The 13,104-nt window shown below is 41.6% G+C and overlaps 1 protein-coding gene across 6 annotated transcripts in view; it reads left to right on the top strand.

Annotated features, from left to right (window-relative positions):
* Nucleotides 1-945: 945 nt before the first annotated feature.
* The window catches only part of ANKRD6 (ankyrin repeat domain 6), a 106,675-nt gene continuing 94,516 nt past the window's right edge, over nucleotides 946-13,104 (top strand). For 5 of the 6 annotated variants that reach the window (XM_071806764.1, XM_071806771.1, XM_071806769.1 and 2 more), the window contains exons 1-2: nucleotides 946-1,062; nucleotides 1,448-1,581. The gene's annotated coding sequence lies outside the window, so the exon portion shown is untranslated. Of the gene's footprint in view, nucleotides 1,063-1,196; nucleotides 1,279-1,447; nucleotides 1,582-13,104 lie in introns of those variants that run through there. The other variant, XM_071806763.1, reaches the window with a different exon arrangement.

The raw sequence follows: 13,104 nt of genomic DNA, 5'->3' as shown, positions 1-13,104 counted from the left end.
CCCCACGTTCCTGGCCAGTGGTGAATCAATTGCCCCGCTCAAGCCCATGCTGGTGATCAAGCAGCAGGATGACCATGGGCCAGCACTGTGCCCTTGTGGCCAGGAAGGCCAATGGCATCCTGGGGTGTATTAGAAGGGGGGTGGTTAGTAGGTCAAGAGAGGTTCTCCTCCCCCTCCACTCTGCCCTGGTGAGACCACACCTGGAATATTGTGTCCAGTTCTGGGCCCCTCAGGTCAAGAAAGACAGGGAACTGCTGGAGAGAGTCCAGCAGAGATCAACAAAGATGATTAAGGGAGTGGAGCATCTCCCGTATGAGGAAAGGCTGAGGTAGCTGGGTCTCTTTAGCTTGGAGAAGGGTGACCTCATTAATGTTTATAAATATATAAAGGGTGAATGTCATGAGGACGGAGCCAGGCTCTTCTCGGTGACAACCAGTGATAGGACAAGGGGCATTGGGTACAAACTGGAACACAGGAGGTTGCACTTAAATAGGAGAAGAAACTACTTCTCAATGAGGGTGCCAAAGCACTGGAACAGGCTGCCCAGGGGGGTTGTGGAGTCTCCTCTGGAGACATTCAAAACCCGCCTGGACGCCTTCCTGTGTAGCCTCATCTAGGTGTTCCTGCTCCGGCAGGGGGATTGGACTGGATGATCTTTCGAGGTCTCTTCCAATCCCTGACATTCTGTGTGATTCTGTGAAGACCTGGCTCCGGGCTCGCACTAGCCCACCCCTGCCCGGCGTTAGCTCCGGTACCAGGTATGTGCCCGTGGCTCCACGCCTCCACTGGCGACCTTCCCCGTTTCCTCGGCAGGGAATGGCTGCGAGGGGCCGGGGCGCAGGCCTGGCCGAGCCGCCCTGTCACGGCCCCTCGGCCGGGGCGGGTTGTCGGGGCGCTGCCCGCCCGTACGGTGCGGCCGCTGGGTGTCGCCCTCGCAGCGGGCACGGCGGCGCCGCCACCTCCGGGGCAGCCCCAGCCGGGCGGCGGAGGCGCCGTTGGAGCTGGTGGGGCTGTGCCCGGCCCCGCGCCCGACCGGGAGCCTGTGCCGCGAGCGGACCGCAGGTGAGCGGGGCGCCGCCGGCACGCCTGGGCCCCCGGCCGCGGACCCGCGCCCACCCGCCGGGGTTGCGTGTGGCTGGGGGGGCCGGGGGACAGCGCGTCGTGGCGGGCGGCGGCGGGCTGGGGGCTGGGGCCGGGGCGGCGCGGGGAGCGCTTGTGACGGACAGGTGCTGTGCGAGGCTGCAGCTGGGCCCTGCAAAATCAGTACTCAGTGCCCAAGTAATTAAACTGTTTCCTTATTACGGTCTGGGGAGGGGACCCCTCTTCATGCACACGGAAACTCCCCGGGCCGCTGCACAGATGCAGGAGCCTGGATCTACGTGGGGGCTTAATTGTGGGTTTGGGAGCATAAACGAGGAGGCTTAACGCTCTTCTTCCAACTTTTAAGGCCACGTCTGATGAGAAATGGAAATCTGGCTCAAAGTCATCCTTCCTGTTGTTGACATCACCTGAAAACTCCGCTGAAAAATATTTCCACCACTTTACTGCAAACAGCAGCTTCCCCTGAGGACTCAACACCCTGTGAGTATACGCTCGCTGCTGGTAGAGCTCTCTGATTCTCAGAAATCCATGGCTATGGCGGATAATTGTTCTGCAGTGTTCATTTTATTGCAAGCGTTAATAAAGGGCTTATCGTGCCCTGGGGTGTTGTGTGCGCTACAGCATAGGCTGTAGACAGTGCTCTGTGATTTTAAAAGGCATAACCAATATCTTCATATTTTTATAATTATATGTTAAGTGATTATTTTGTTTTCTGTTTGGTATTTGTACAATATACATGACCAAAAGGACATTTTGTCTGCCACTGTCTAGTTTTCGTTCACAGGGAAAATCCTGAGTAGGTGCCTTACTGGCAGGGGCATCTTCTCTCCATTAGTTGTTTAAATGAGCTTAAAATGTCCTACCCATTTTAAAGGAGCAGTCTACTGGACAGATCAGTAAATGTGTCTCTGTTCAAAGACGGACAATGTAACAGACTAAGTTGTGATGCAGCATTAGTTAGGCACCATCCAGGTCGTCTAGCATGTCTGTTTGAGTATATGGCTTATTCTGAGGTGAATGGTATTTACTTAACTTGCTTGCTTTCAACATGGTATGTTGAGGTGTGCAACTTGTTTTATAACAACTTATTTTGGCAGACTCAAGTTCCAAGTATTGTGTAATCTTCATTCTCTAGATACTTGGTAAAGAAAGTGTTTCTGGAGATGGATGATTACTACCTGTAACATCATCAGTTGTGTTGCAGACCACAAGATATGGCATAATTACATTAATTCAGAACTCCATAATAATTTCTGAGCAGAAAATACTAGTTACATCCACTGCATGTACCAAAACTACAGTTGGCAGGCTACATAAAGTATTAGGCACCTGCCTTTAGATTTCAGTGAGTGCTTAAGGTCTATAGAAATCGTTATTTAGGTGCTTGGTATGTAGATGATGTATGCCTGTTTGTGTCAGTGAGGACCTTTAAGTCTGCAAGAGTGAATGGGGATTCTGTAACAGTGGTAATCTCATTGCTTCTCTCCCTATTGCTTATTTGAAAGGTAGTTGTAATAAAATTAAAAAATGGCTTTTTAGTAGTACTTGGGAGAGTTTTCACTTTCCCCTACTTCTTGATATTCACTCCAACCTCATGTTGCTTACACTGCCTTTGAACGCTGGAAATAAAATGATCAGTAAATGATGGGTAAAAATAAAGCGATTAACCTCCTGATCATCTAAGTGCTTTTCTTCAGGCTTTTTGCAGAGCTCTTTTCCCTTCTACGGAACAGGAACTGTGGGCAGCTGGCTCCAGAAATGGGGCTCCAGTGTTTGCTGATATAATGTAGTTGCAGCATCAGGCTGAGCATCATGCTCCGTCACAGGTTGCATGCTTTGGAGTTTGCACTGTCAAATGTACAGTGCTCTTGGACTTGATGAGATGAATGATATCTTAATAAATCAGATACTTGCAGGGTAGGGTAATGAGCAATCGAGCCTTGAGATGTATTTCTCAGTTTATTTTCAGCTTCACCTCTGCCTGGCTTTGCCAGCGAGTCATACTGTGATGTAAGAAAAAACCTTGCCACCCCTTACTCTGTAAATCTGTACAGCAGGACAAACAATATTTATCTGTTTGGATGGATGGCATAACCATGAATGTTTGTAAAGCACTTTTAGGTTCTTTAATTATACCATCTGACAACGATGTTTTTATTTATTTTTTCTCATTAGTTTCAGATTTGCAATTCTTCTTTTTCCCTCAACAGTTAGGACTTTGGATGAACTCAGAGTTGTATCTTTTCTTAGAGATACATCAGTGAAACATGTCACTAGCAGAAGTATTTTATTAAAACCACAAGTGAGATACTATATTTCACTGGCAAGATTGGCCTAGGAAAATATTTGTCAAAGACATGAATGAATTGTAATTGCTTTGGACAAATAAAAATTTGAAAGAAGTCACTTTAGCTCCTTTTGGTTATTAAGGAATGAAATATGTGACTTTTTCAAAAATGATCCAACCAAACCCAGAAGGTGTAGAGCTTTATTTTGTAAAGACCTCAGTCCCAAACAGTATAGCAAGGGGCTAATTTTCTTCCTTGCCTCCTGTCCATGCATTTCAGGATTTCACTTTTCTCTCTTACAAATATTATCGGTATACTGTAACAAACTATCCTTCAGCAATACCAACTAACAGGGAGTGAAACAGTCAAGAGATAAGTAACTAAGCTTTCCCTAAAGGGTCCACAAGCTACCAATGGTATGCAATAATATTTTCTGTTATTTTACTCAGGAATTATTCTGGAGGTCTTTTCAACAGAGTGGATAAATAAGGTGGATATACTGGTAGAGAATATGGTGTGTATGCTGTAGAGAATTATTGACAGGTTTATGAAAATCTATTCTGAACATAGTTTCATCTGCTGAACATGTATATTCCTTTTGTACCAAGGAGAAATGTGATAGGCTGAAGTACAGCCTTACTTGTTATGTAAATATAGGTTATTTAAATTTCGTACCAGGATTTTATGGGATCAAATTTGTGTCTAAATTGATTTTTTTGTCCTACTCAGCAGGGGGGAAGCAACCTTCTAATAAAACCTCAGATTACAGTCTGGATGAATGATTACATGAGGCAAAGCAGAAACACCAATTTCAGTATCTCTGACAGGTGCAGTTGCTCTTAGTGTCTGCTTAACTCTTTAGAGTTTTCTTAGCCTCTTTCGGAGTATCTTACATATTCGTGACACCAGACAGAAGAGCTATTTGCTGTATTTTTTGGTTTTATTATTTTAGTGCTCAAAGGCTTAAGATTTCTAAGGATTGGCAAAGGCAAAAATTATTAATAGTGAAAAACCTTTGTCAGCACATTATAGAGCATTAGATTCTGATTGCCTTTACAGTTTACCCTCCAAAAGTATGACACTTGCGGGAGGGAAATTATTTTTTCAACCATCAGTTAAATAAGTAATACGTATTTTTTAAAGCTACTATTATTTTAGCATCTTGCTGAGAATTTTAATCTAGATATTTGACTGAAATTGAACCGAAGACTCTTTTCATCCTAACACTTCAAGCAGAAAAATACCTGAATATCTGCCTGTTTGAGGTCAAACAAATAATTACATGTGGGCCAGTTGCCATAGGCCTTAGAGTAATGAAATAACTTCTTAAAAATTCCTGTTCAAGTTCAAATGTATTTATTACAGGAGTTAAAATTTTATGTATTATACAGGGATAAGTAGTGGGAATTAAAATAAGCATGAACTTCAGATTTAGCTTTCTTTTCTACATATTGTAAGTAAACCAGTGTTTGATAGGTAATGTGTTTCTTGGCAAGAATATATGATTTTTGATTCAAACTGCAGTTTGTAAGATTTAATTGATTGTAAAGCTGTTTTTTTTTTTTTTTGGTCTGGGAGCTTCTAACTGTGGTAATCCCATGGGACAGCCTCTATTTCCGACTCTAGGTTCTTGCACTTAAATTGTTTGGTTTGTGTGTTTTGAGATAGATTGATAAAAAGGGCTATTTAAATGACGGTGTTATTGTTGTCATCTGTGCTTACCCAACCACAAATTACATTATGAGTATAGCTTGTTAATATTTCCTTTTAGAGATTGGTTATTTAACTGGTATTAAATTTAAAAATCCATTTTTCAAGATAATTTTCTTATTAGCAACAGTGCCAGTGGGAGGAAACCTCCCCTGTGTATTTCTGTGACCTTTCATTGAATTATGTGTAATGGTTCCTCTCTGACCTTTTTCTTCTCCTCATGTCTGTATTTGGTTTATCTCATGCTGCCATTCAAAAGACTATTGGGCTTGTGAAGGCAGGTGTTCAAAAGATAGGAAGAGCCAGTATAAACATATGCCAATTCCTGGTTTATTTGTTGCATAGCTTTCAAATGCACACCTGTCGGGATGTTCTCTGGGTATTGTTTCCCCAGAGGATGTGGTTGTACCTGACACAGTGATGCTCTGTATCCAAGGTGGTGCTAGTCTGGCCATACAGGTATTTTTCGTGTTTTCTGGAAAACCCTGGAGGTCCGATTGTGGATGTGCTGGTCCTGATAGTGAAGCAGGGAAAGATTCTGTTGGTGCGCAGCAGTTTGATACCAGGCTTAAGAATGCTATCAAAAACCAGTGATTAAGTGAATGTCAATTTAGGACATGTTTTTGAGAAGTATGGGAGAAATCAAGCACTGAGGCTACACAGGACTTTAAGGTTACAATAAATCTAGCACATTGCTACTAATAGTTATTCTGGTGTATTGAAAGAGGAAGATGTCCTGTGAAAACAGTCCTCTTGTGATAAAGGAATCCACATTGGGTGACCTAACGAGTACAGTACAACAACTTGAATTCTTGTGTTATCTGGTTGTCTTGGTAGCCTCCGTGGTGTACTTCTGTTGCAATACTGAGTGCATAGCTAGCTCACGACATGGTGCAGGGCTGTAGGTTGCTGCCTTGTTCCTGCACCATTTTACTTTGTTCCCATAGGTCTTTGTCAGTGATGCTGCGGTGTGTGGCATGAAATTCCAGGTCCTTGCAATCATCAGGAAGGTGCTGTCTTACTGCCAGCTCTCATGTATTCCTGTCTGCTCCTCTGTTTCTTGCTTCTTTCTACTCCTGGACTGCTGGTCCTCCAAATCCTAAGTGCATCTCAGCCAAGCCATGGCTGCGGGGGAAGCTGCTGTGGTTGGGGATGGGGTTTGCGCACATCTGTGGGAAGAGGATGGAAGCACCTGGTGTGGGTGCCAGGCAGAGGGTACTGGGGCTATGGGGCAGCTGGGGTGTGATGCACTGAGTGTGGGCACCCTAGCAGGGCTGCCCTCACCCTGAAGAAAGTTGTGTATGTTGCAATAAAAAGCACATTTGGGGTACTCTTCAGATAGTGAAATCTTACCTCCTGCAAATCCTAGTTTAATACAAGCTTCTCCTAGCAGTCTATCCCTTTCCCTTTCTCTCTTGTGACTTGCCTTTTTTCCCAGCTAAACACCATCTGGTTTTGTAAAGTGGGCTGCCGAAGAGAAGGTTTTTGAGTGTATGAACTGGCATAGTTTTGGATGAAAGCATTTTCATCATATTATGGAAAATGCATTTAGATTTGATGGGAATGAATTCCAGAAGGGCTTGCATCATTGTGTCCACAGTGCAGTGGGATAGTTTTCTTTTCCAGTTTGAGATGCCTATTTCTTTAATCCAGTCAAAAATATTTTCTGTTGCTTTTATCAGCCTCTGCAGTGTGACATCTTAGCAAGACCTGTTGCTAGTCTATATATATTGTGCTGGTCCACTTCTGGGTCAGAATTCCCTAAATTGTCTCAGATGCCATCAGTCACTGAGAAAAGTGCCAGCTTTAAAAAATAAAAAAGCACCATGAATGTATGGTAATCACATGTCAGCTCAATATTTGAGTAACCTTTTAGTAGTGAATACAGTGAAAAATTTTAGGTATGTTTTACTTTTACTAAGAGTTTGATATCTATATGTGTGCTACCGTTGCAGAAATCGCAGCTGGTTCAGAGTCCTGGTCAGGACGTGATCTTTTCACCATATCACTACTGTGCCAGATAATTGCACTAATATCCACAAGGCAAACTCACTGCTTAAGTCAGTTCATTAGTGTATTGTTAAGCTTACATATGAGTAATTTTCCTTTATTTTCTTTCTGACCACTTTTGTGATTAGACTGTGTCTGGCTGAAGTCTTTTGAGAGGATTTAGGGAAGGAGGGCTGGGGCTGATCTTTCTTCTGGATGTGGAATTATCTGCCTGCCATCTGCAGTCTTTCATTGACATTATTGTTCTGGTTTAAATCCAGATTTTGAAAGTACAGCACTTTCTTATCATTTTATCTTTTCCAGACTTTACGGCTTCTGAATTCTTGAAAGTAGGGGTTTTTTCATGGATTTTCATAGTTTCTGTATAAAATCACACCATGGTCTTTTTATGTGCCTTTTTTTTCCTCTAAGTGGTATTGGTCTCAAATCTTCACATTCTTCCTCTTTTGTTATACTGTGGTACAAGTTCAGCCTTTGACTAGCCCCTGAGATCTAAAATTCACTTGTGTGGAAACACAGGCACTTGGATAGATTTTTGTTGACAATAAAACTGCTGATCTGTCTACCTGTCTGTCTGTCTGTCTGTCTTCAATGGTACATTTTTTCATTGAACAGTGCTGGATGATGGAGTTGCAGGTGGATGTCACAGCAGCTGTTGCCAATCAGCTTGTTTTTTCATTTCGGAGTCTGGAGGTAGTTACAATAAGAAAAAATGCTGTGCTTTAACTTATATCATGTTATCATCTTTGTGTGCTGTTATACGGTCCCCTACAGGTGAATGAGAGTCTCTGCCCAAAAAACTTGGTAGCATGGAAAAACCCAGGGGCAAGGTATCATTGGAAATTGTTTTTTTCCTCCTGCCTCTGTGTTATGCTGCCTGCAATATCCACTTCTTTCAGGGGCCTAGGTTCTCTTAGACATGGTGAAATCCAGTCTCTGGACTTGTCAGGGTTATGGCCAGATGCTCCCCACCATCCAAAAAGTAACTGTGGAGGATCACATGTTCCAGCCCTTGAACAGATATACATTTGGTACCTCTGTTTTAATATGTGATGTTTTCTTCCAGAGGTGTGCTGGTTTCCTCCAGGAATGTCTGTTCAGTAGGCTGGAATGCCCTGCATTAGTGCAGCTGTGGTTTAAGTCTATTGAAATGAATGGGAGACTCCAGTGTAGAATAAGCTGAAGCGTGAATTTAAAGTACAGTGCTGTATTAATGAATAATCAGCTACCCAGTTGGATCCTGTTGTTCCACCATAAGATCACATTTTATCAGTTTGGAGGAGCCTGTTTTTAAGAAATCCTGACCTGGCATGCACTGGGTGAGGCTGTCATCCATTTCACTTGCTGTGATGTCTTGACTGGCAAGTGGAGATGCCTCTGCAGATGGACAGCTTAGTTACCAATGTGCCTGATAAAGCAGGACTGGATTTGGGGCAAGTGAAGCCATCTCAGTCAAGAGAGGAAGGGGTCGATGTTAGCTGTCTTAGTTGCTACTAGCCTCAAAATAAGCAAGAACAAATCTAATTTATTTAAATTCTAATAAGATAAGAGCCTTAAGAAACTTACCAAGTAATACAGATGCTTTTGACATAGCTTGAAAAAGCAAACTGCCTAATGTTAGCTGCTTCTCTGTGCAGCCATCTTTGTGAATCACATTATTTCAGTCAACCTGAAGACAGGGAGGGAGAGATATATCATTGAATCATAGAATAGTTTGGGTTGGAAGGAACCTTCAAAGTTCACCTAGTCCAACCCCCCTGCAATAAGCAGGGACATCTTCAACTAGATCAGGTTGCTCAGAGCCCCATCCAGCCTGGCCTTGAATGTCTCCTGGGATGGGGCATCTACCACCTCTCTAGACAACCTGTGCCAGTGTTTCTCCACTCTCACTGTAAAAAATTTCTTGCTGCCTGGGACAGGACTGTCCACCTGGGGAGGATTTTGTCCAGTTCTTACTGTGTGGTGGCCAGGCACCGTAACCCTGCAGGCACCATGAGCCTGGTTCCAAGGTGGACGCTTTCATGGTCTGTCTGGCTAATTCTCACCTCTGTTACATGGCCGTATTTCATCTGGGGGGAAGGGTGCCATATAATCACCTTAATTCCTTGTCTTCTTTTAAGACAGTCATATCAGTGACTCTCTCAAGCCGAGGAGGGAACGTGAGTGAGTGGGAAACAGGCTGAGAAAACCAGAAGAGAAGTCTAGGAGTACCACAGCTTGAAAATTGCTTTATGAGAAGAATAACCATTTCTTCTCACTTGTTTTGAGCTTGACATCCGCTGGTTTCATCTAATGCTGATTTAGTATTTCTCCAAGCTGGTTTTTCCCTACTTCATTGTGTCTTGCCTTTGATTTTTTTAATATTCTCCTTCCTTGAAAGTCTTCTAGTTTTCTTAAACCTTTTCTGAGAAGAGAGGGACAGAGTTACAACTTTCAGGATGCAGCTGAAACTTTTCAGACGGTTGAATAAAGGTGCTTCTGGTTTTATTTTCTGCAGCAGTAATTTCTAGTGCTCTCCCTGCTTTTTGACTGTGCTGATGCTTTCATAAAAAGAATCCATTATGAAACCAAGATCTCATTCAGAGCCCATAATTATGCATATGAAGTTGAAGTGTTTTTTCCCCACCATGAATATCAGTCTGCCTTTAAATGGTATTGCATTCTGCCAGCTATTTTACTGGCTGGTTATTTGCTGTCATTAAGTCCTTCTATATCTCTTTGTAGTCAGCACTTGCCTTTATCCTGAATAATTTAATATTATCAGTGAATTTTGTCACTTAACTGTTGTAATCTTTCCCTGTTCCCCGTGATTCATTAGTGGGTATATTGAACACAATGTATTCTTAATAGATGGCCATGGGGCTTGGCAGGGTTAGTGTCCCTCCACTAGGAAGACAGACTGCTTTTTCTTTCTACCATTTATTTCCTGTCTAGCTAGTTCTCTATACAAATTAGGTCTTTTCCTGTTATCCCACAGCTGCCTAGTTTTTATAATATTGATTTTTTTTTTAATTTTTATTTTTTTAGCAGCCTGCCTTCCTTTGCGGGGAATCCCTGGGGACTGAACACATATTACCATGGCTTGAGGAATAACTTTACATCAGCAAAGCTGTGGTAACAGGCTATGTGCAAACTCACCACAAATGTGAAGTGGCTTAATTTAAACATCTTTCTTGTGTCCAAATAATCAGCAGTCAGCTATAAGTAAGTCTATGTTACAGTCACATCACAACTTGCTTCATAAAATTTTAAGTTTCAGTATGCTGTTTGGAATTTAGTTATAGTCAGAGTGCCCTGGGTGAATTTGTTTGACGGGTCTCAAATACAAACTGTTCAGAGTAACTCACTTCTGCTTCCTAGTTCATCCATTTAGGCCTTCCTTACTTGTTCAGAAAGTATCCAGTCCTTTCTCAATTGCAATTTTACACTCTTTATCTGGAAGCCAGATGGAACCCAACGTTAGAAGTGAACAGCAGAATTAAAAGCTTGGTATGAATACTTGCACCAAGTAGCATGGCACACGGGTAAGTCAAAGCAGAATTCGTAGGTATAAGGTCTGGTCCTTGGCAGAGTTTCTTAACTGAAAAATACCTGTTTTTGAAAACGATTCCCAGATTCATTTTGTGCCTACAGGAGTAACTTAAGTCAAAAAAACAAACCCCAACTTTTTTTCTGCCTTCTATCAGTTCCCCCTTATCCCTACCCACCAACACAACTGCTTGAGAAGTTTAAAATCAAACCTCTGGCTCCACACTCCATTACTCTTTCAGCGAACGTAGCCATTCATGTCTAGAGCTGTGCAGACAGAAAAATGAGGATGTTGCTGCTTCAGTTATTAGAATCATGTCAGGTTTTTCTTCTTGTTTTTAATCCTCAAAGTGGATTTGGAAGCTAGCATGGAAGCTAGAAGCATATTTTATTCAAAATCTAGTATCCACAATTTGGATGCACGTATTTCCAGCTTTTAAGAATAATTATTTTTGTTAATATGGATTTGCTTATATATTGTACATGGTTTTGTATCTTTAGCATGTGTCTGAATGTAATTATATGGGATGAGCTGCTTTTGGTAGTACAAAGCCAAACCAAGAAAACAGGTAGTGGTGCATTCAGTAGAACTGAGCACAGCACTTAAAAAAAAACCCCAACATCTTAAAGGTTTGAAATGAAGAATCTCTCCTTGACTAAGCTGAAGCAACTGTTGAGCAAATCGTTAGGCTGCAGTGTAAAGCCAGTATTATCTGGGACCTGGTGTCTATGTTTCCCAGGGATGCAACAAAGAGTGTCGGTGAAATGGAGATCTTGCCCTGTCTTTCACTCCTCTGAAGTTCTCATGAAAATGTGGTTACTTTGCCTTGGTAGAAAAAACACCAAATGTGCTTTTCAAGTAAGCTAAGCCAGGGAGGGTTAGCAGAGTAGAGTGAAACTAGGATGGAATTTCTCAGCACGCAATTAAGAGGGATTTTCTTATCATTCTAAGGATCCTCCATCATCCTCTCCAAAATCTTAGGCTTTTGACATGCATTAACCATGCAGGTAGTATCTCAGTCTGATTGTTATTAATAAATTCACATTTTAAATTCTGATACAGCAAGCAAGCATCTGTTGTGTGTTTGTGCTATTTATTTGTAAAAACCCAAACAAACTCTCATGTGATTAGTTCTCATCCTTCAGATTTTGAGTATTCACTCTTCTGCTAACATAGAAGTTTCTTGTGGTTTGTATGTCTTACTAGTTCTCCAAATATACATGGTCTTTCAAGAAAAACAGGATAGGGTAAATGTGTCTGTAATGCAAAAGTTTGCAGATTTTACCAAGTCCCATTAAAAATAACTACTCTTATGCTCTGTAAATGGGATTTTCAGGCCTTGCTTAATTAAAGATCAATAATAAAATGATACTAAAGTAATTACTCTTCTTATAGCAAAATTGTCTTGGTTTGTACTTGAATAACAGTATTGCCCATAGAGAGGTAATCATCAACAACTTGTGTGCAGTAAATTTATAATTAGTTTACTGTATTAAATCTCAGAAGGTAGACCTGAAAAACAAAACCTTCAACTAGTCTTTGCACTATTAGTTTAAAGATGGATGCTTATTACCCTGGGCTTTTTAAAAATTAATTATGTCGTACTTTGTAACAGTGATGCTGGATTAAAACCTGATTTCCCTGCTTGTGTGACTGATCTCATTTAATTCAGTGAATCTGTTTATGTAAGACTTGAAGAATTTGGCTTTGTATGAAAAGCATCCTCCCAGAGGGAGTTGTAGTAGGCTTGCACTTAAAAAAAAAAAAAAAAAAAAAAGGGGGAAAAGAAAAAGAAGCCAACGTTTGTATTTTCTTATCTTGTTGTATAATGATTTTCAGTGAAGTTTCATATTCTGTGAAATGAAATCCATAGCCGAGATGATATGATAATGGACAATTCTTTATAATTCTTCGTGCAGGTCTGTGCTGTTGAAACAATAGGCTGAGTGTTTTAAGGTACAGATAGCCTGACTAAAATAACATGTGTTGCAAAAGAAGGTGCAATGCATTCTCAGTGGAGCATGTTTGACACAGAGATACTTGTCAGTTCTGCATGGTATGGTACAATCACGGGAGCAGTAAACAAGCTAAAGAAATTCTCAGCTTTCTTTCTGTATGAAAAAGGATAAGGCACCAGAGTAAGTCCTCCTTTTCCTTAGTTTTCTCTGTTTTATACACTATTATGAGCTGATGGTTGTGTGGCAATGCAGCTCCCGTGATAAGGTACGATTGATTCAGTTTGTTCTTGTCTGCACTGAAATGCCAATGTGTGTTTTGGCCGTATTAGACCACTTGTGGTTTTAAGGTAATGAAGGTACCCTCCACCTTTTTTTCTGGTGCTGTCTGTTTCATTTTCCCAAGCAAAATTCCTCTTCATCGTGTGCTACTTCCAAAAGTTTCTCTGTATTGCTCCTCACCTTTGTCTTTTGTCCTAGATATAATCTCTCATCCTTGATCTGTGAATCA

The sequence above is a fragment of the Patagioenas fasciata genome, chromosome 3, assembly GCF_037038585.1.
Source record: "Patagioenas fasciata isolate bPatFas1 chromosome 3, bPatFas1.hap1, whole genome shotgun sequence".
NCBI classification, from domain to species: Eukaryota; Metazoa; Chordata; class Aves; order Columbiformes; family Columbidae; genus Patagioenas; species Patagioenas fasciata.
The sequence above is the reverse complement of the archived record's forward strand: the minus strand, read 5'-3'. Positions and strand labels throughout refer to the sequence as shown.